Genomic DNA, 19,370 nt, shown 5'->3' with positions numbered 1-19,370 from the left:
TTATTTTGACCTCCAGACTTAGAGGGAGCCGGTGGGGTTAAATGAGGTTAAGCAGAGGTTGAAAGCGGCTAAATGTAGTTTACTGCTTCCTAATTTGGGAGAGTTTCCTCTCTTCTCGAACGAGGTAAACAGGTCAGCTTGGGCAAGCTTCCTCACTTCTCGACTAAGGTAAACAGATGACTTTTCCTGGTTTTCTGGCTGTTGCCAAGCCTCTGGGAAGCATCCATCTTCTTCGTCCACAGGCAGCACCACAGCTACCTTCAGCCCTCCATCACCCATCCCTGATTTCCTGCAGCATAAGATTCTTGTCCTCCTTATGTTCCCTATTCTCAAAGTTAATCCAAGCTGTCTTCTAAATCCTGCTGTGTTGCCCTCCAGCGCTCTCACAGAGCTAGGCATGACATGGCACCCTCCCTTTCCATACCCAGGGCACCTAGCCGGGCCTCTGTCTTGCTTCTTCACCTGGCTGCTGGTCTTCCTGGGCCAAGCACAAATCTGATGTGTTAGAGATTAGCCTAATTCGCCCCATCAAACCTCTCAACAGCTGAAAGTGGCCAACAAACTCGAAGGAGGAGACGGCACCTAAATCAGATTCTCAGGAAACCAAGCTGAAAGTCAGGAACAAGAGCAGAGCAGGTACTCTCTGTCCGTGCATTCTGTGCCTCTGGAATCTTTTGGTATTTGGGGGTTTTACCAAAGCCAGTGCTGGTGTGGTATTTACTAACCAGTGGGCTACCACCCCTAGATGTTCACTGAGGCTGCTAAAGAGCGCTGCAGAACTCCAGCTCTTGCTGTTGGGTAAGGTGGGAGATGTTGGTTCGGAAGTGGTGGTGGAAGCACTCGGAGATGATTACGCAGGCACTGGCACTTAAACCAAAGGTGCCCCTGGCCTGCAGGCAGTTCTGTGGTGCTCAAGGGAGGCTCCAGGTTCTTCGGGTCCGTAGACTCCATTCCTGAGAGTGGCAAACAAAGGGAAGGATTGCTCCTCCACTTCCTTTGTGGGCAAGGACAAATGCTGCTGCTCCTGCCTGGCAGGACAAATGGGAAAGGTGATGTCTGCAGCCTTATCATAGGGAGAGGCCATTACACTACTGCTTTCAGTCTCAGTCTCTCCTATTTACCAGCAGGACAGCACTTTGTCCCTTCCAGGGGCATTCCAGCCTGTAATATCTTCTACCATCTGCTTTTGAGACACTCTGGGAGCCTTATAGCAGCTTCAGCCTGCTCTTGCCTCTGGCACTCACTTTGTAGCCCTGGAGCCACCCCCTACCTGTCTTCAGGAATGGCTTTATATTGCTTCTCTCTCAAATTTCAGATCAAGTCCTTCCTTAATGACTTTGGACTGTTCCCTACGCTGTCATACTGCATCCTTTCTGGTTCCTTCCCTGAGATGGCTCCACACACACTTAGGTAGCAAGAACCAAGCACTTCTCTTAGGGACAAAGTATGGCAAAAGCAAGTAATGGGCCCACCAGCAGCTGGTTGTGGGTAACCATGGGATGCTGCAATCAAGGTAACTCCCATTCTGGAGTTCCTATTGGAGAAGGTCTCAGAAATGGCCATGTCTACTCCTATGCTATAGGTCTGCTGGTATGAACTGCCACAATAGTCCATGAGAGATGCTTTGGTGTTTGGAGAAGAAAACTGTCTCAGAGAGCATCAGGGGTTTCATTCTGCTCTGTAACCTGGGGGAAGACAACACTGCCATAAATTGCAATATGGAAGCCAACTTTTTTTCTTGGAGCCTCTTTCCAAATCCACACAAACAAAATCTGGCATAATAAACTGTGGCTCTGGGTACTAACCAAGTTGTGGTGCCTGGGCTTCATCTTGAGGGGCTTTTCTTTCATCCTAGCTTGGCTGCTAAAGCTTCCAGTGTTACTTGCTGAGCTGAAATTAACACTCCCTTCAAGATGCAATGCTCCGTGGGTACTCCTTGATCCCCTTGAGATATGATTCCCTCTGTGTTGCTAACCCCTCCATGAAGATAAAGAAATGCAGGCATTCTGACAGACAGAGCACTGCTGCCATTCCCAGTGGCATGACACCTTGCCATCCCAGAGCACGGGTGGATGAGCACGAGGATAACCACCTGAAAAACACCTGGGTGTCCATGTGTGTAGTCAGCCCTCTGCATCCTTCAGGCTCTCTTTACCGAAGGTGCTGCTCCCTGCAGAAGAGCTGTGGTTCTGGGAAGAGATTGAAGCGAGTCATTGACATGTTGAAAGGGCAGAAGAGGAGGAAAAAGCACAGACAGTGGGACAGAAAGCTTCCACAGCTCCCTTCCCACCCCTGGGAAAGAACACAAATGTTTCTTCCTCTTTCCTCCCACCTCACACATGTGGAGCAGCTAGAACTGCATGTTCCAGAGGCCAGAGTGACCCCCACCTATGCTACAGGCTCTCTCCTGCCTCTGGATGGGAGATGGCCCAATTGTGTTGCATCAACTAATGCTGACTTAACTGTTGACTACAGTTGATAGCTGGATGGTGGGACAGGATGCACTTTAGCCACCTCACCAGAGGTATGTGGAGGCTGATGACTCTTTTTCATCAGGCCTGAAATGCTGGTGGTTGCTCAGGTCAGAAGAGAATACCTGTAGCTTGCTGTGCCTTTGGAGAGGCCCTCCTAATCCCAGTAAACATGCACACATCAGCCAGGAATGCAGGGATTTTCATCAGCAGGCATTTATCTGCTGTGGGGCGAGCTGGATTTCTCCAGTGCCTGCCAAATGTACAATGATATTAATCTGATCCCCAAATGTACACTCTGCAAAGAGAAAAAGAAAATTGTTTACATGAAGAGTGCCAAGAAGCAGCATCTTTTCATGCCCCAACAGCTCATGACATTTTCTGTCTCTTATTACCTCAGGAAAAAGACTCCTAACCTTTTGTCTTTCTGACTGATGCTGATCAGAACAAGCTGATATTTGCACAGATCTACACTGAGTCTCATTTTGCTTCCATGGTCATTCACAGCTTACAATAGTTTACATATAATGAAAGTTCTTTCCCCCTCATCTGCAACACTTTGTCACTAGTTTGTCACTACCCAGTTGGTCTGTTTGGCAAGATCCTTCTGAAACTCTTAGTAATGTCTGTCCTGAATAATTTGGGCTCTACAGCTGCAGACTAGTTCATACACGTACACTTCTCCTAGGTGAGGCAGCTAACAGCATTTTGAGCTCCTTTAAAGTGAACAGTTCCTTGCTTAGATGCTGCCCTTTAGAAGTCATTATAAGGGTAGCTATGACCATGACTTCTCTCCTACACTAAATGATATAAGCAGCAATAACTCATGTAACTAATCTCAGCCTTTGGAAGCCAGTGGAAATTTTTCTATTGATTAGAGTCAGCTTGGGTCAAGCCCTTCACAGTGTTGTCTGACCCCTTGCCCTACTTCTTCTCAATTTCTATTTCTCATATATATATATATATATACAGCTCTTCAGATTGTGGTGTTTTTTTCCCCCCCTCTGTTGAAGGGAAGTCCTGATAGGGAGGTGGCAGAGGTCTTTAGCTTGTCATTGCATCCCTTCACAGGCTGAAAAAGTGCAGAAAGCTCCAAGGGGAAGCAAAAGCTAAATATAGAATCATTTAAAGCTTCCCCATTAAGTGCAGGCCTACATGACACACAGGTAACCAGCACAGGTACCAGGAGCAGGTAGTCATGGAGCCAAGTACAAGCAAAACAGAGGAACTGGCTCACCAGCCATTCCTCTGCTCTCACATCCTGTCTCTCAGTGCCAAGTATCAAAGCCTCAGAGGAAGATATAAAAGCTCATGACAGACAGTTATATAATAACTTGCCCATAGGGTAACTTTCTTCTTGATTCAGCTCCTCAGCAGCCAGTCCATGGCCTGAAGCACGTGCTTCTGCTTTTCCCTCTCACCTGATAGTGTTACTGCCATGGTGCTTCTCAGTCACATGAACAGACAGTCAGAGGCTGGGGAAAAACTCACACAACAGTGGCACACTACACCCAGCCTCAGCTGCCCCTGCAGGTGCAATGGAAAGTGAGGACTTGGACATTTAGTCTAGAAACACAAAGGATTCATTTCACATTAATTAAACCTGTATCTAATATTGTAATGGACAAGCAACTGAATAGGAGCCAGCAGTGTGCCCAGGCAGCCAAGAAAGCCAAAGGCATCCTGGCTGGGATCAGCAATGCTGTGTCCAGCAGGAGCAGGGAGGGGATTGTCCCCTGGCACTCAGCTCTGGGGAGGACACACCTTGAGTATTGTGTCTAGTTTTGGGCAGCTCAATCCAAGAGAGATGTGGAGGTGCTGGAGCCAGGGCAGAGGAGGGCAAGGAAGCTGTGAAGGGCCTGGAGAATAAATCTGATGCAGAGCAACTGAAGGAGCTGGGGCTGGTTAGTGTGAAACAGAGGAGGCTGAGGGGAGACCTCCTGGCTGTCTACAGCTACCTGAAAGGAGGTTGTGGAGAGGCTGCTGCTGGTCTCTTCTATCATGTGATTAGTGACAGGACAAGAGGGAATGGCCTCAGGCTGCCACTGGGTAGGTTTAGACTGGAGTAGGAAATACTTTTTCATGGCAAGAGTGGTCAGGCATGGGGATGTGCTGCCCAGGGAGGTGGTGGGGTCACCAGCCCTGGATGTGTGTATAGGTGGTTTGGATGTGGTGCTTGGGGATATGGTTTAGGGGTGACCCTTGCAGAGTAGGGTTCTGGGTTGGACTTGGTGATCCTGAGGGTCTTTTCCAACCAGAATGATTCTGTGATTCTGTATTACAGGGCAGTAACATTACTGCCCACCTTTTCCTTTGTGTGCTAAAAGTTACTTAGTTTGCTGGCATGTCATCTGTCATCAGCTAATGAATCAAAGATTAGAATCTTACAGGATGGCCAAGGGCTCAGGCCCAGCCAGCATGGATTTAGGAAAGGCAGGTCCTGCCTGACCAACCTGATCTCCTTCAATCACCAAGTGACTGCCTGGTGGATGTGGGGCAGGCTGTGGATGTAGTCTACCTGGACCTCATCAAGGCCTTTGACACTGTCCCCCACAGCAAACTCCTGGCCAAGCTGTCAGCCCCTGGCTTGGATGGGAGCACACTGTGATGGGTTAGGAACTGGCTGGAGGCTGAGCCCAGAGAGTGGTGGTGAATGGTGCCACAGCCAGCTGGCAGCCAGTCACCAGTGGTGTGCCCCAGGGATCAGTGCTGGGCCCTGAGCTCTTTAACATCTTTATTGATGATCTGGACGAGGGCATCGAGTCCATCATCAGTAAATTTGCAGATGACACCAAGCTGGGGGCAGGAGTTGATCTGCTGGAGGGTAGAGAGGCTCTGCAGAGGGACCTCGACAGGCTGGGCAGATGGGCAGAGTCCAAGGGCAGGAGATTGAACACATCCAAGTGCCGGGTTCTGCACATTGGCCACAGCAACCCCATGCAGAGCTACAGCCTGGGGTCAGAGTGGCTGAGAGCAGCCAGGCAGAGAGGGACCTGGGGGTGCTGGTTGACGGTAGAATGAACATGAGCCTGCAGTGTGCCCAGGCAGCTAAGAGGGCCAATGGCATCCTGGCCTGCATCAGGAACAGTGTGGCCAGCAGGAGCAGGGAGGTCATTCTGCCCCTGTACACTGCCCTGGTTAGGCTGCACCTCGAGTACTGTGTCCAGTTCTGGGCCCCTCAGCTTAGGAAGGAGGTGACTTGCTGGAACGAGTCCAGAGAAGAGCAACAAAGTTGGTGAGGGTTTGGAACACAGCCCTGTGAGGAAAGACTGAGGGAGCTGGGGTTGCTTAGCCTGGAGAAGAAGAGACTCAGGGGAGACCTTCTTGCTCTCTACAACTCCCTGCAAGGGAGGTTGTAGCCAGGTGGGGGTTGGTCTCTTCTCCCAGGCAACCAGCACCAGAACAAGAGGACACAGTCTCAAGCTGCACCAGGGGAGGTTTAGGCTGGAGGTTAGGAAGAAGTTCTTCACAGAAAGAGTGATTGGCCATTGGAATGTGCTGCCCAGGGAGGTGGTGGAGTCACCATCACTGGAGGTGTTTAGGAAGAGACTGGATGGGGTGCTTGGTGCCATGGTTTAGTTGATTAGATGGTGTTGGGTGATAGGTTGGACTGGATAATCTCAAAGGTCTCTTCCAACCTGGTTAATTCTATTCTATTCTATTCTATTCTATTCTATTCTATTCTATTCTATTCTATTCTATTCTAATATTTATTACCTTATTGGTCCAGCCATGTTTTTTGACAGAGAAGAAGCAGGGATTGTGTGAAGGATGCACAAAGAGGTACTCTTGTCCTTCACTGAAACACCAAGGCTCACATGACTTCACTGCAGGTGATTTCTACCAACACATTGTACTGCCTCAGGGAAGACATCACCAGAGACAGTAGGCCAGTGCTGCCTTTCACTCTGACAGTTGCCCCTTCTCTCCACCACCCAATCTTCTCCAGGGCCAACAACATTTCTCTCTCTGGTGTCTTTTGTAATGAGCATTGTCCTAAGATTTTGTTTTCTCTCCTATCACAGCATCCTGCAGAGCATCTTATTTCAAAGCACTGTTGCTCACTGGGAAGTTAGCTAAGCTTCAGGCTGACACCAATCATGTTGGTATTGTGTGACACTGGCCTGATGCTGGTCAGGATGTCCCCAGTGTGGCAGTGTTGCTGTCACCAGGTCAAGCCATTGCTTCAGAAGTCATGTGGCTCAGTTCCACCATTGTCCTCCTGAGCTCTCTGGGCCACCAAGACATAAATCCAGTTTGCTTTTTCTCTTTGTAAACTGTTAATCCTTGGAGGGACGTAGTGTGTCACAAACACAAAGCTCAGCTGTGGACAGAGCAGAGATGCAAATGATACCTTCTCCTCATCTTGGGAAACCTCTGCCACTCATATGGAGGGGGAGAAAAATATCTTCAATGTCACCTGCAAGATTTTGTGTATAGCCCTTGCTTCTCTCCTCTGGAGCAGCACAACCTTATGGTGGCTACTGGCATATTTTACAAGGAGCATCTCAAAGGAATATTTGATAAGGAGCATCTAAAAGAAAACAGCTCAGTTATGAACAGAGGCAAATGTCACCTGCCTCTGGGCTGGAACAGTCCTCACTATCAATGCAGACTGGGGGAGGAGGAGATAGGAAGCAGTCCTAAGGAAAAGCACTTGGAGGTGCTGATGGGTGAGAAGCTGGACATGAGCAGGCAGGGTGAGCTTGCAGCACATGAAGGCAAATCACAGCCTGGGCTGCATCCAAAGCAGCATTGCCAGCAGATCCAGAGAGGTGATTCTGCCACTTTGCTCTGCTCTGGGGAGACCTCACCTGGAGTACTGTGCACAGCTCTGGAGCCCTCAATATAGGAAGGACATGGACCTGATGGAGAGGGTCCAGAGGAGGGCCACAAAAATGATCAGGGGGTTGGAGCAGTTCTGCTACGAGGACAGGCTGAGGGAGCTGGGGAGCAGCCTGCCAGTACCTGAAGGGGGCTGCAGGAAGGCTGGAGAGAGACTGTTTGCAGTGGCTCAAAGTAGAGAAGAGCAGATTTAAACTGAATGTTAGGAGGAAGTTCTTTCCTATGAGGATGGTGGGACACTGGAACAGGTTGCCCAGGGAGGTGGTTGAGGCTCCTGCCCTAGAGATATTCAAAGTGAGGCTTGAGGAGGCCCTGGGCAGCCTGATGTAGGTGGGGATGTCCCTGCTGACTGTGGGGAGGTTGGACTGGATAAGCTTTGGAGGTCCCTTCAGGCCTGGAGCATTCTATGATTCTAAGTGCCCAAAGTCCTGAGTGCAGATTAGTTTGGATGCACAGCAATGGCTGTATCCAGAGATAGGCTACAGGCATTTTTCTAGGACCCTAGAGACAATTTGGATCTTACACTTGTGTTCCTCTCTTGCTTTCAACACAGTTATTTGAAGCATTTTAAGAAGTGTGTGCTTCTGCAGAAGAGTTTGAACGTCTCAGGTTCGTTTCTGGTAAGTTTTTGCTCTTGCTACCATGCCTTACATAGATTTTGATGAGAGAAATCACATTTGTTTTCACAGTTAAGTTGTTTTGGCTGGGAGCAATTTTCTGTGGTGTAACATTTCAGGAGCCCTTTATGGCTAGCAGTATTTCATTGACTGGCTGAAGACTGAGCCCTACTACATGACTTTATCATGTATAAAGCTTATTATCTGGCATAATTTGGTGCATAGCAGGCTTATTTATTTAAAAGGTCACACAATCATATTTTACCACTGGTAATGGCATTTTTATCCATTTAATAGGTTTATCCTAAAGCATATTTATTCCTAATGCATTTTATTCTGAAGCCAGTTAATAGCCTTAACTCTTCAGGCTCTGGGCAGAACAGAGAAGCCTTCATTTCAAAACAATAATGTGACCAGCTGAGCCTGATCCAGGACTGACACAGTGCTCCATGTGTCATCTCCTGACAGAACTTAGCACCTCAGAGCATTAAGCCTTAAATGATAGTTTGACCTCCAGGTTAGCCAGAGTGAAACAACAACTGGGGAAAAAACCCTCACTGTTCCATAGAGTTGCTCAAACTCTGAAGGTGTGGTGGCCCTTAAATTACCATCTTCCCTTTGGGTAGCCACAGGTAATAATTCCTGAGGCCACAACATGCTTTGATTTATTTCCCAAATACATTTTACTGATTTGAATATAGTTCTCTTTGTTGTGCCTGGTGTAAAGAGACAGCCCTCTCAGGGCCAATGCACAGAGGCCAATGGCACCTCTAACGAAAGCCTGCTCATCTCTCGTGCTCTTGGGCTGTTTACAGCCCAGATAATCACAGAACCACAGAATGGGCTGGGCTGGAAGGGACCTCCAAAGCTCATCCAGTCCAAGCTCCCCGAGGTCAGCAGGGACATCCCCAACTAGATCAGGCTGCCCAGGGCCTCATCAGCCTCACCTTGAACATCTCAGGGCTCCTTTCTATCACCTCCTCCCCCAGTATGTATTGCTAGTGAGGATGGTTCTGGCCCCACTGCAGGACCCTGCACTTGCTCTTGTTGAACCTCATGAGGTTCTCCTGGGCCGTTTGTACAAGTGGTGAAAGTAATGACCTCTCCATCTGTCCTGAATCTTGGGCCTCCCTTTGATATGCCTCAGTGATGTGCCCAGATCACTCCTGACACAGCGATGTTTGCATCTGAAGAGATGGAAGCAGCGCTGGATGTGCTCAGCCTGCGAGGGAAGGCAGACCTGCACTCAGCCGGCTTCAGCCACCCGCTGCACGGCTGGCAAAACTCTGCCCCACGGAGCACGAGTGACAACTTCCTCCTCTAAACAGTTACCAACAAGAAGGAACAAAGCAATTTTTGTCATTCCTTCCAGCCCTCACTGCCCTTTGCAATGATAACAGTGGCACCATGGACACTTTGCCTGTTGTTCTGTGAGTATCAGCCAACACAGGCAGCTCCCAGCGAGGGGCTCAAACACAGCTCCAAGGACTGAAAATATTCACAGGCTCACAGGATGTTAGGGGTTGGAAGGGACCTCCAGAGATCACTGAGTCCAAACCCCCCTGCCAGAGCAGGACCATGGAATCCAGCACAGGTCACACAGGAACACATCCAGATGGGGCTGGAAAGTCCAGAGAAGGAGACTCCACAACCCCTCTGGGCAGCCTGCTCCAGAGTCCCCTCCCTCTTGACCCCCAGCCCTCAGCTATTGATAGACACTGATCAGATCCCCTCTCATTCTTCTCCTCTCCAGACAGAACAGCCCCAGGGCTCTCAGCCTCTCCTCCCCAGGCAGTGCTCCAGTCCCTTCAGCATCTTTGTAGCCCTCTGTTGGACTCTCTCCAGCAGACCCCTGTCCCTCTCGAACTGGGGAGCCCAGAACTGGATGCCATATCCCAGGTGTGGCCTCACCAGGGCAGAGCAGAGGGGGAGAACTTCTGAACTCCCTGCCACAATCCTTTCAAAAGGTGCTATCAGACAACAGCTAAAAGGAGCATTCCATTTCCTTTGTCATGAACTGGAATCGTGCAAAGCCTTTTTACCCACAAAAGAGGGATACATTCTCCACAAGTATTTCTGGTGCTTTTGCTACCCAGAGCGAGACACCGTGCAAAACACAGCTCTAAGTGGGGCCGCTTCAGGGTGGGTGGTGCTGAGGCTGGCAGGGGAATTTTATCTCCTCTTCCCAAACAGCCGTAGCACCATGCCTAGAAGCAAGTAACAGGTCTGCTCCAGGCAGGAGCTCAGCTGCAGCCTGAAACTGCCTCCAGGCTCTAGCCATTTTGCTCTGTCACAGCTCCTCACAACTGGTCAATTGCAAGCATCAGCCAGGCAGAGAAGGCACGTTATCAGCAGCGAAGGATGACTGCTTGTTATATAATCCTGCCAAACCCTTGATACAGCAGTTCTCAGCAAGCAACCATCCTGCTCTGAGTCATCTGGAAAGTCTCTGGTTCAGTGAGCTTCCAGGAGCAGACCATCAAAACAGGTTAATTTCCACTTCCCATTTCAAATTACAAGAGGCACCTCTGAGTCAAGGCAATAATCTCCTCTTCATCAGCCTTCAGATGCCATCCCATGCACAGCCTCCACCTGTGCTCCTGCCGAGCCAGAGCCCCTCTGGGAGTTCCTTGCTAGTGCTGCATGCCTCAGCTCGGTGGCACAGCTTTGGCAGCACAGAGTGGTTCCAAAGAATGCTTATAAATGTAGTGATAGGCACTTCTAGGGGTGTGTGTGTATATATATAGATAGATATGTTTACATAGAGAGAGAGATAAAAATATATCTCTTTGTCTCTTGGGTGGCTGTGGGAACAGAAGTTCTGCTACAGGACTGTCTGAGGGCAACCACCATGCGAGGAAATCCCTGCCCTACTCTTCAGAGGCCTGGAGCTGCTCCATGTGGGGCTGGACATGCTCCATGCTCACCAGAGCCTTCTCCAAACACCCATTGCTGGTCCCTGTCCAGAGCAGACACAGTGCCCATGGAGCAGCCTCCCACGGCCACTCTGCTGGTGGGAGGCCAGGTGCTGCCCAACACCAAACATCCCTGCTCCCATCTCCACAGCCAGGGGCCTGCCTTAGCTCATGCATTGATTTTTCATCCCCCTCTCAGACAACACCAAGTCTTAACCTGGCCCCTGGGTGATGGATCTCAGCAGGACACACTACACTAGGTCTGTCTTTAAATCACAAGTCTGCCAGCCCAGACGTGTCCAGCTCATGTGTACTGCTCTCCCACTTCTCTTTGCCACCATGCCTGATGCCAAGCTGGAGTCAGCTTTTCTGGCCACAGGGCTGACACATCAAGCTGAGCAGCTCATGTTTTTTTATGAATCCAAATGACTTGGGCAATCTCACTCTTACTGAACAACAACAGCAGCAAGCAGCAGCCTGTCACACAGTATCACACTACCACACTACATTAGAGGTTGGAAGGGACCTCCAGAGACCATCAGGTCCACCCCCCCCGCCAGAGCAGGGTCACCCAGGGCAGTCTGCACAGGAATGCAGCCAGGTGGGGTTGGAAAGTCTCCAGAGGAGGAGACTCCACAACCTCTCTGGGCAGCCTGCTCCAGGCCTCTGTCACCCTCACTGTAAAGAAGTTTCTCCTCATGCTGAGCTGAAACCTTCTCTGTTCCAGCTTGTCCCTGGTGTTCCTTGGCTTATTACTGTGCACCACCCAAAGGAGTTTGGCCCCCTCCACTTGACACCCACCCCTCAGCTATTGATAGACACTGATCAGATCCTCTCTCAGCCTTCTCTTCTCCAGACTCATCAGCCCCAGGGCTCTCAGTCTCTCTTGCTAGGGGAGATGCTCAAATCCCCTAAGCATCCTCATGGCTCTCTCTTGGACTCTCTCCAGCAGGTCTCTGTCTCTCTTGAACTGGGGAGCTCAAAACTGGACACAGTATTTGGTCTCAGCAGGGCAGAGTAGAGGTGGAGAAGAACCTCCCTAGCCCTGCTGGGCACACTTTTCTTGGTGCACCTCAGGATTCCATTGGGTCTCTTGGCCACAAGGGCAGAGAGCTATAACAAACCCAGGAGAAACAAGGTGGGTCAGGTTGGATTGACTGGTAGGTGCCAAAAGAAGCTGGTCCAGGGTGACCACTCATGGGCAAAAGATGGGGAAGGTAATCACCTCCCCAGTTCTCCATCTTGCTCCTTAGCATACAATGAAGTACAAAGTTCTTACTGAAGAGAGCACAGAGCCAAACTGCAATGCACTCACTGTCATTTTAGGCCAGTCAGCTAGATCTGCTTCAGTGTTCTGGACAGAAGTTTCAGTTACTGAGTTCATCTCCACACAGCCACACTTTGGCTAAAACATCCTTCAGGCTAATCCCAACTCCCTGATTGCAAAAGCATTTTTCTTTAAAGAAAAAGAGAAAGCTTAAAGCTTCTGAATGTCACCATCCTGGCCCCTACCAGAAGATCCTTTACTGGAGAGGCCTCTGGGAATCTGTGGCTCTAGATGGACAGGAGCATCACTGCAGAAAATGCCTCTTGTGTATGGCATGTTTGCCTCAGTTTTATGATTCTGGTGGGTTTTATTAAGGTAATAAAACAGTAACTGCAGTGTTGACTTCAGTGCAGCCTCAGGAACCAGCAGAGTGCTGCAGGTGACAGGGGCTTGTTTTCTCCTTTTTGTTATTGTTCCCCTTCTTGGCAGCATCAATCCTAAAGCAGAGGATTTGGCTTGGGTTTCCAGTGGAACCCATTACAGTCATCATTTTGTGTTGCCAGCTATTTGAAGTTGTTTGGGTAAAGCAAGAGCCAAAGCTCAAGCAGCAAGTATCTCCTGAGCTGAGTATCAGACAAAGGGCAGCAATCAGCTTCCCAGAACAGAATTGGTGTTAAAGTGAAAAATGTAGTGGCCTACTATCATCTCACATGGGTTTGAGCCTCTGCATGGTATGAATGGCCAACCAGGCAGCTATCAGGAGTAGAACCATGTGGAAGCCAGCTTCCCCGGACTCAGTGGGACCAGGGAAATAATCTGGTTTGTATAAGTAATGGAAATCTATTCAAAGAAATTAATTTCCCTTTATTTCTACCTCTTTTCATAAATCTATACATATTAACTGGTTTCTATCACAGGCTGTTAGGGGTTGGAAGGGACCTCCAGAGATCATCCAGTCCAACCCCCCTGCCAGAGCAGGACCAGAGAATCCAGCACAGGTCACACAGGAACACATCCAGATGGGGCTGGCAAGGATCCAGGGCAGGAGACTCCACAACCTCTCTGGGCAGCCTGCTCCAGGGCTCTGGGACCCTCACAGTGGAGAAATTCCTCCTCATGTGGAGGTGGAACCTCCTGTGCTGGAGTTTCTATCCATTGCCCCTTGTCCTATCCCAGGGTGCAGCTGAGCAGAGCCTGTCCCCTCCCTCCTGACCCCCAGCCCTCAGATATCGATAGACATTTATTAAATCCCCTCTCAGCCTTCTCTCCAGAGCCCCAGGGCTCTCAGCCTCTCCTCACCAGGCAGTGCTGCAGTCCCTTCAGCATCCTGGTTGAACAGAGGGCTCTCTGTTTAACTCTCTCCAGCAGATCCCTGTCCCTCCTGAACTGGGGAGCCCAGAACTGGTTGCAATAGTCCAGGAGAGGTCTCACCAGGGCAGAGTAGAGGGGGAGGAGAACCTCCCTGGATCTGCTGGACACACTGCTCTGAATGCAGCCCAGGATCCCATTGGTCTTCTTGGCCCCCAGGGCACATTGCTGTCCCATACAGAACTTGTCCCCCAGCACTCCCAGGTCCTTGCTCTCCAGCAGATCCCCTCCCAGCCTGTACTGCTGCAGTTTATTCAGGACTCTGCACTTAGCCTTGCTGAGCCTCATTAGGTTCCTCTCTGCCCAACTCTCACTGAAGTCTCTCAGCCTTCAGCTGTCTCAGCCCAGCCTCCCAGTTTGGTATCATCAGCAAACTTGCTGAGCAGATTCTGCCTGACCTCTCCTCAATGTCATTGGTGAAGATGTCTTTGACTGTCTTTGACTGTCTTTGACCTTTCTGAACGTTGTGTCCTTTCCCACAGAAAAGAGCTCATAAGCAGATCTCCTCCCTGAACACCTGTGGGAAGCACTTCACCTTTTCTATGACTTTCTTTAACCATGCATCGACAAAACTGCTTTCCAGGTAGTTACAAACAACACAGTGACTTTTAAATCAGCGTTTTTTATACACAGCTCTGAATGAGCTGAAAACACCGAGCTGAAGACACCTTATTTACACAGGTTGCATAACTTGCTACCTAAACTTACCTGACTAATCAGGAAACCCGTGAGAGAGGCAGGTGGATTGTAACAGTGGGTGAGCTGGGAGGACATACAAGGAAAGGGCTCGAGTTAAGTGCTCGTTAGTCACAGAAAAACAATGCTGGAAGCAAGCTGCACGAACAAATGAGTGAAGTCCGGAGTAATGAGCCACTTCCTCCACTCGGAGCAGGAGCTCCCTGCGGAGGGCGACTCATGGCCATTACACACGGGAACACGATGCAGTGTCGGAGGCCCTGGGTTTCTGTCTGCCACTCCGGCGAGTGCCACAGCCTGCTGATGAAGTCTGGCGGGTCAAGCACTGGACACGGTGCCCCTCACGGCCTTCTGTTCACAGCACCAAGCAGGAACCGTCCTTCTGCTCAGGGCTTGGCAGAGCGTAGCTGCTGCTGGGTCCCTCTGGGCTCCAGGCACGTGGTCTTGAGGCCCAGGCACGTGGAGCCAGCTCTGTGCTGGGAAGGCTTGGGGCCAGCCAGCCTCATGCCGTGGAGACTGCACCACACAGACTTGGCTGATGAACGCTGCTGGAGCCTGGCTAGCTGTAGCCTCCTCTGCAGTGTGCTCCTCTCGCGGGGCAGCAGCAGGGTGCCACCGGAAGGCAGCTGACTGGGCCCGTTCCCTTTGCTGCTCCTTTTCTGCTTCCTACAATGTGCCTCTTGATTCTTGTGTTTCCAAGGGAACTTCTCAGCCTGCACAAGGACAGCGGGCTCAGGTCCAGAGGCATTCCTCCAGAGCCCCTCTGCAGTAGGATACAGGCTGAGGAACCAGCCAGCAGCCAGCTAGGGTCCAACATACTAACTAGGAAAGGCTTTTCTAAAGCCTGCTACCGGGAAGCAAACAGAGACCTGACCCGGCTTAGGAGGCGACTGCCTTCCATCTGAGAGTGAGCTCAGCCAGCACTGATCTTAAAGCAATGATTCATTGAATCACTCATCTGCTCCCACAGAGCTCCCTGAGCTCCAGGGTACCCCAGCTCTCCATTTCCCTGAATGATGGAGAGTTGACAGTATTTAATGAGATCAAATGCCATCTTCATTATGTAAGAGCCTTTAATTAAATGATATCATTGAACATCATCTGACACTGAAGAAATGCATGCTCTCAGATTCCAGGCAGCCACACAGGGCCAAGAAGTGGGGTCCATTCCTGGCTTTGCCAGTGGTGTCTTCTGGCATATGAATTAAGAGCAGGACAGCCACTGAATTAAAGGTGGTGTAAGTAGTGTAGCTCAGGCCCTTCCTATCTTTAGGCAGCTAGACTTCAATAATTAGACACAGCGATTAGGCTGTAAATTGAGGATGATTCAGAATCTTGACAGATGAAGAGAACAACCCAGAGACTCTCCATCCTTTTACACAGCCCTACATTTCAATTACTTGAAAAGGACTGCATCAAAATGTTGTTGCTTGCTTAAAGCCCTAGAAAAAAGCACCCAGCTGAAACCCACATGGCCTCTTTTCTCTTCTTTTTGCTGGCTGAAGCACTGCTTCCATCACCCCAAGCACTTTGGCTTGATACTCTCAGAACTAGATCTGTGTGTTGTAAAACAAAAGAACTGTAAAAGGGCAAAAAAGATGTGGTGTTTTGTTTGTTTTCCCTCTCCATCTTGGAGAATGAATAGGCAAGAGTAAGAATCAGCCTATTTTTAGAGACAAGCTCTTTAACTCATCAGCTCAACAGGACTGTCCACATGCAGTCCCTCTTCTAGGGACTAGGGTGAGACCAGTGAACAACTGCTGCATCACAAAGACAGAGGTAAGTCAGCTTATTACTCTCTCCATCACTAAGTACTTCCTTGTAAGACCCCTACAAAATCACCAGTGGCATTCAGTGACCTGCTGCAAGCAAGGCAGCATGGCAGAGTCCCTCACAGCACATGGCTGCCTTGCAGAGACTCGGTGCCTTTGGAGACAGTGTCAGGAAACAATTACTCTTGCTGCTGGTTAGTGAATTTGTGTTTCTCAGCAGTTAGTGGTGGCAACTCATGTGCACTTCCATCAGCTACATGGAAGGGAATTTACTACTTGCTTACTTAAAGGATCACAGGATGCTTGGGGTTGGAAGGGACTCCAGAGATTGAGTCCAACCCTCCTGCCAGAGCAGGACCATAGAATCCAGCACAGGTCCCACAGGAACACATCCAGACCAGGCTTGAAAGTCTCCAAAGGAGACTCCACAACCTCTCTGGGCAGCCTGCTGCAGTGCTCTGGGAGCCTCTTGACCCCCAGCCCTCAGAGATTCAGAGACATTGATTAAATCCCCTCTCTGTCTTCTCCTCTCCTCCCCAGGCAGTGCTGCAGCCCCTTCAGCATCCTGGTAGCCCTCCCTCGGACTCTCTCCAGCAGATCCCTGTCCCTCCTGAACTGGGGAGCCCAGAACTGGATGCAATATTCCAGGTGAGGTCTCACCAGGGCAGAGTAGAGGGGGAGGAGAACCTCCCTGGATCTGCTGGACACACTGCTCTGAATGCAGCCCAGGATCCCATTGGCCCCCAGGGCACATTGCTGTCCCATGCAGAACTTGTTGTCCACCAGAACATGCTAAATCACACAATCTGGTTTCACATACAGGAAGGACAGAGGCTAAGTCACTTGCCAGGCCCTCTCCTCCTATCCAAGACTAAGTGATTAGTTAATGTAGGCACCTTCCAGAAAAGCAGAATTCAGCCTAGTAAAAGGTTACAGTCAACCACTGTCAACAGCACCCAGTACAGGCTGAAGTTGGCTGGTACTGGTCAGACCTGTCCCTCTGCAGTTTAACTGTGGTGCTGTTTTGTCTTGCCCAGAAACCAGACAGCTCCCTTAATTACATCTAAAATATGCCTATTCAGGCTGAAAAAAACCGCCAAACAATCAGACCTAAAGTAGAGCCAAGTACATGGCTTGGAAACAGACTACTGGATTCCTCTGTGCCTTAACAAATTTCACCAGTGAAACTCCTGATGCATCCTCCTCCCTCCCCCTGCCCTCCTTCAGCTACAGCTTCCTATCCATGTTGCAGGCAGAGCCCTGGGTATTTAAGGAGGGTTGAACTCAAGTAACCCCACTAGAAATACTCTCTGAGAGGACTGATTTTCACTGAACTCTAAAGGAACACAGGCTTCCACAACAAGGTCAAAAAACAAGTAGGAAAGGCAGAGCTCACATAATCTCTAAACCTGGTTTCCCAAGCTAACAACCCCGAACAAAAGAGTTTTCCCTCTGTTCTAAGAGTTTTTAACAAGGGAAGAAAAAAGATTATTTGCCTTTCCTCTTTACACAAATGCTGCAGTGCAACCTCCCCTCCTTCCCAATCAGGACACTTTAACAGAGCAGTATGAGAAAATGCAAAGGCAGTCTGACTTCCCAAAGACTTGGGATGAGCTATGGGTCCCCATGGCTCCCCTTGAAGGCCGCCCCATCTGCTTCAGACTCCTCTTGTCTGGGAAGTACCATGCTCTCTGGGCCAAGCTTTAATCAGTAGCTTTCAATAACCTTTGGAAGGGACAGTTTCCCCATCCTACTTCAGAGTTCAAGAGTACAGAACCATAAGAGAAAACCTCAGGCAAGTCTCACTGGACACCCCACCAGCTAGCTTTGAACCCTAGCAAAGGACACAGTATTAATGCTGGCTGCCCTGTCACCTTCCTTTGCCAATGTCCAGCTGCCCAAACAGCTCAACAGAACTTGGTACAGCAGCATCATTTTAAGTTGGACACATGGGCCATACTGGCACCACCTGAAGCCCTTAAACCTACAAAAGAGAAAGATCTCTACAGGAATCTCCCTTCATGCTCAGGTGAAATCTCAGTTCACCTAATTTGCAGCTGGGTATTTCCACCTCATGTCTTGTGCCATCACCACAGGAATATCCTCCAGGAATACTGTTGCTTCTCAGGAAAGGTTAAACGAAGGAACACCTCCCTTCTGCAGAGGAACAGACAGCACAGCTGAACAGAGGATTCCTTTTTCATGTTTTCTTGAGTGTCACGAAAGCAGCTGCTCTTTCCAGCTTGGAAAGCACACTGCCAGTCTCTTCTGTAGACTACTCTGCTTCAAGAAGTTGTATCAAAGAACAAAGTCAGTCAGTTTCTCAGCTGAAGAGCAAATCTTCACACTCTGATTGTGGCACTCCCCCTCCCCCCATCCCAAATCATTCCATACCCCAAGTTAAAACTCCACAAAACCAGAGCTACTTCTTGGGCCTTCCCATCCCTTTTCCTACCACCACCCAGTGAATGTGGTTGGCATGCCATCTGTAGAAGCCAGGACAACTGCACAACTACCTTACCAGCAAGAGCAGTCGTTTGCAGGGTTTATAGGCAAGGTGGCTTCATGCTGAAAACTCACACTGCAATTTCACAAAATATAGCCTAAACCACATTAATCTAGGATTACAAACCCTGCCATTCAAATGCTTTCTCCCACCTAACCATGCAGAGTGCATCAGCAAGCATCTCTGTTCTGGTATCAAAAAGCAGCTGGAAGACACTGTTCCCACTGCAAAATGCAGTCTAGATTCTTGCACAAATGAAGCAGTAACTGCTCTAGATTAGCTATTTATTATTCCACCTAAACCCACCTCTTTGTGAAATGGACAGAGCAGGTCAGTGACCAGAGCAGGCTTCACCTTTCCATTCTGTGCTTTAGCCAGTCATCACAGGCTCACAGGATGTTGGGGGTTGGAAGGCACCTCCAAAGATCATCCAGTCCAACCCCGCTGCCACAGCAGGTCCATAGAATCTAGTGCAGGTCACACAGGAACACATCCAGATGGGGCTGGAAAGTCTCCAGAGGAGACTCCACAATCTGTCTGGGCAGCCTCTTCCAGTGTTCTGTGACCCTCAGTGAAGAAGTTCCTCCTCATGCTGAGGTGAAACCTCCTGTACTGGAGTTTCTATCCATTGCCCCTTGTCCTATCCCAGGGTGCAGCTGAGCAGAGCCTGTCCCCTCCCTCCTGACCCCCAGCCCTCAGCTATTTATAAACATTTATTAAACCCCCTCTCAGTCTTCTCGTCTCCTGACTAAACAGCCCCAGGGCTCTCAGCCTCTCCTCACTGGGCAGTGCTCCAGTCCCTTCAGCATCCTGGTAGCTCTCCAGGATGTTTGTAGGTAACATGGACTCAGGAGCTCGTTCCACACTGAAGACAAAACACCAGAACTTGAGGAAGAGAGTTGTGGCTAGTATT

The sequence above is a fragment of the Dryobates pubescens genome, chromosome 4 (assembly GCF_014839835.1).
Source record: "Dryobates pubescens isolate bDryPub1 chromosome 4, bDryPub1.pri, whole genome shotgun sequence".
Classification (NCBI taxonomy): Eukaryota; Metazoa; Chordata; class Aves; order Piciformes; family Picidae; genus Dryobates; species Dryobates pubescens.
Note: the sequence above shows the minus strand (reverse complement) of the source record.